Source organism: Pseudophryne corroboree, unplaced genomic scaffold (genome assembly GCF_028390025.1).
Source record: "Pseudophryne corroboree isolate aPseCor3 unplaced genomic scaffold, aPseCor3.hap2 scaffold_1807, whole genome shotgun sequence".
NCBI lineage: Eukaryota > Metazoa > Chordata > Amphibia > Anura > Myobatrachidae > Pseudophryne > Pseudophryne corroboree.
Window position 1 is genome coordinate 205 of NW_026968444.1, and position 3,875 is coordinate 4,079.

Genomic DNA, 3,875 nt, shown 5'->3' on the forward strand with positions numbered 1-3,875 from the left:
AACTGTAAAACAGTCTTGCAGTGTTTAGCTTGTAAAAAGTGACCACAGAAGCTAAAATATGACATTAATTATGATAACATTGTTGTTGTTGTTTTTTAAACCTTTTCTATCACCGTGGACAGCTTATTCAAGTGCCATCTGGCATGCATGTTCCTTTGTTGCTCATCATTCATCACCAAAAATGATTTTCTTTTTCAATTCTTATGACTGTACTGATTGTATTGAATAAAATCCACATCTAGCATAACCAATTAATGCTGCAAAGAGCTCCAGTGGCGCAATTGGTCAGCGCGCGGTATTTATAAGACAGAATCTGTTGAGCAATGCAGAGGTTGTGAGTTCAAGCCTCACCTGGAGCATCTTTGTATACTGTTTTTTTTTTCCTTTTCTTATGTCATTAGTCATTGATTATAAACTGCTTCCTTAATATTTAATATGATATTACAAAGGATGGAATAAAGAAAGAAAAAACGCAAACATGATTGTGCATTTAAGTTGTCAGCACACATCTGCTTTGGTTCAAATGCACTGCATATCTTCCTTCAGTCAGCCAACAAAACAGCAATTTAAAAGATTAACATACTGTTGGTAAAGCAGTTGCATCAAATTGATTTTCTGCAATATAGCATGATAATCCATACTGTCAGCTCTGGATAGTACCAGCACATTTCTTGCTGGACTTGGTAATGCAAAGAACACAGTAAACAGCTTCACTTTTTCCTCAAAAATAAATAATTGACTATTAAAAACCTATCAGTCTTAAATAAGGACATCAGTAAGCACCACTGGCATAATGGATAAGGCACTGTTCTCCTAAGCCAGTGCTTGTGGGTTTAACTCCCGTCTGAGTTGGAAGTCATTACAGCAAGTGTCTCATCACTAGAGTTGATATTTTATCCTTGCTTCAACTGTAAAACAGTCTTGCAGTGTTTAGCTTGCAAAAAATGACCACAGAAGCTAAAATATGACATTAATTATGATAACATTGTTGTTGTTGTTTTTTAAACCTTTTCTATCACCGTGGACAGCTTATTCAAGTGCCATCTGGCATGCATGTTCCTTTGTTGCTCATCATTCATCACCAAAAATTATTTTCTTTTTCAATTCTTATGACTGTACTGATTGTATTGAATAAAATCCACATCTAGCAAAACCAACTAATGCTGCAAAGTGCTCCAGTGGTGCAATTGGTCAGCGCGCGGTACTTATAAGACAGTATATGTTGAGCAATGCCGAGGTTGTGAGTTCAAGCCTCACCTGGAGCATCTTTGTATACTGTTTTTTTTTTCCTTTTCTTATGTCATTAGTCATTGATTATAAACTGCTTCCTTAATATTTAATATGATATTACAAAGGATGGAAGAAAGAAAGAAATAACACAAACATGATTGTGCATTTAAGTTGTCAGCACACATCTGCTTTGGTTCAAATGCACTGCATATCTTCCTTCAGTCAGCCAACAAAACAGCAATTTAAAAGATTAACATACTGTTGGTAAAGCAGTTGCATCAAATTGATTTTCTGCAATATAGCATGATAATCCATACTGACAGCTCTGGATAGTACCAGCACATTTCTTGCTGGACTTGGTAATGCAAAGAACACAGTAAACAGCTTCACTTTTTCCTCAAAAATAAATAATTGACTATTAAAAACCTATCAGTCTTAAATAAGGACATCAGTAAGCACCACTGGCATAATGGATAAGGCACTGTTCTCCTAAGCCAGTGCTTGTGGGTTTAAGTCCCGTCTGAGTTGGAAGTCATTACAGCAAGTGTCTCATCACTAGAGTTGATATTTTATCCTTGCTTCAACTGTAAAACAGTCTTGCAGTGTTTAGTTTGCAAAAAATGACCACAGAAGCTAAAATATGACATTAATTATGATAACATTGTTGTTGTTGTTTTTTAAACCTTTTCTATCACCGTGGACAGCTTATTCAAGTGCCATCTGGCATGCATGTTCCTTTGTTGCTCATCATTCATCACCAAAAATTATTTTCTTTTTCAATTCTTATGACTGTACTGATTGTATTGAATAAAATCCACATCTAGCAAAACCAACTAATGCTGTAAAGTGCTCCAGTGGTGCAATTGGTCAGCGCGCGGTACTTATAAGACAGAATATGTTGAGCAATGCCGAGGTTGTGAGTTCAAGCCTCACCTGGAGCATCTTTGTATACTGTTTTTTTTTCCTTTTCTTATGTCATTAGTCATTGATTATAAACTGCTTCCTTAATATTTAATATGATATTACAAAGGATGGAAGAAAGAAAGAAATAACACAAACATGATTGTGCATTTAAGTTGTCAGCACACATCTGCTTTGGTTCAAATGCACTGCATATCTTCCTTCAGTCAGCCAACAAAACAGCAATGGAAAAGATTAACATACTGTTGGTAAAGCAGTTGCATCATATTGATTTTCTGCAATATAGCATGATAATCCATACTAACAGCTCTGGATAGTACCAGCACATCAGCACATTTCTTGCTGGACTTGGTAATGCAAAGAACACAGTAAACAGCTTCACTTTTTCCTCAAAAATAAATAATTGACTATTAAAAACCTGACAGTCTTAAATAAGAACATCAGTAAGCACCACTTGCATAATGGATAAGTCACTGCCCTCCTAAGCCAGGGGGTCCAAGTCCCCTATGGGGTGGAATTCATTACAGCAAGTATCTCATCACTAGAGTTGATATTTTATCCTTGCTTCAACTGTAAAACAGTCTTGCAGTGTTTAGCTTGCAAAAAATGACCACAGAAGCTAAAATATGACATTTATTATGATAACATTGTTGTTGTTTTTTTTAAACCTTTTCTATCACCGTGGACAGCTTATTCAAGTGCCATCTGGCATGCATGTTCCTTTGTTTCTCATCATTCATCTCCAAAAATGATTTTCTTTTTCAATTCTTATGACTGTACTGATTGTATCACATCTAGCATAACAAATCAATGCTGCAAAGTGCTCCAGCGGTGCAATTGGTCCGCGCATGGTACTTATAAGATAGTATCTGTAGAGCAATGCTGAGGTTTTGAGTTCAAGCCTCGCCTGGACCATGTTTGTCTACTGTTTTTTTTCCTTTTCTTATGTCATTAGTCATTGATTATAAACTGCTACCTTAATATTTAATATGATATTACAAAGGATGGAAGAAAGAAAGAAAAAACACAAACATGATTGTGCATTTAAGTTGTCAGCACACATCTGCTTTGGTTCAAATGCACTGCATATCTTCCTTCAGTCAGCCAGCCAACAAAACAGCAAAGGAAAAGATTAACATACTGTTGGTAAAGCAGTTGCATCAAATTGATTTTCTGCAATATAGCATGATAATCCATACTGACAGCTCTGGATAGTACCAGCACATTTCTTGCTGGACTTGGTAATGCAAAGAACACAGTAAACAGCTTCACTTTTTCCTCAAAAATAAATAATTGACTATTAAAAACCTAACAGTCTTAAATAAGAACATCAGTAAGCACCACTGGCATAATGGATAAGTCACTGCCCTCCTAAGCCAGGGGGTCCAAGTCCCATTTGGGGTGGAAGTCATTACAGCAAGTGTCTCATCACTAGAGTTAATATTTTATCCTTGCTTCAACTGTAAAACAGTCTTGCAGTGTTTAGCTTGTAAAAAATGACCACAGAAGCTAAAAAATGACATTTATTATGATAGCATTGTTGTTGTTTTTTTATAAACCTTTTCTATCACCGTGGACAGCTTATTCAAGTGCCATCTGGCATGCACGTTCGTTTGTTGCTCATCATTCATCACCAAAAATGATTTTATTTTTCAATTCTTATGACTGTACTGATTGTATTGAATAAAATCCACATTTAGCATAACCAACTGTTTCTGCTAAGT

At 35.8% G+C, this 3,875-nt stretch overlaps 2 non-coding genes across 2 annotated transcripts; both read left to right on the forward strand.

Moving 5' to 3' along the window:
• Positions 1–1,172: 1,172 nt before the first annotated feature.
• Positions 1,173–1,265, forward strand: TRNAI-UAU (transfer RNA isoleucine (anticodon UAU)). The gene is given in 2 exon segments: positions 1,173–1,210; positions 1,230–1,265. It is a non-coding gene; the product is annotated as a tRNA-Ile (tRNA).
• Positions 1,266–2,078: 813 nt separating this feature from the next.
• Positions 2,079–2,171, forward strand: TRNAI-UAU (transfer RNA isoleucine (anticodon UAU)). Its single transcript is given in 2 exon segments — positions 2,079–2,116; positions 2,136–2,171. It is a non-coding gene; the product is annotated as a tRNA-Ile (tRNA).
• Positions 2,172–3,875: the final 1,704 nt, after the last annotated feature.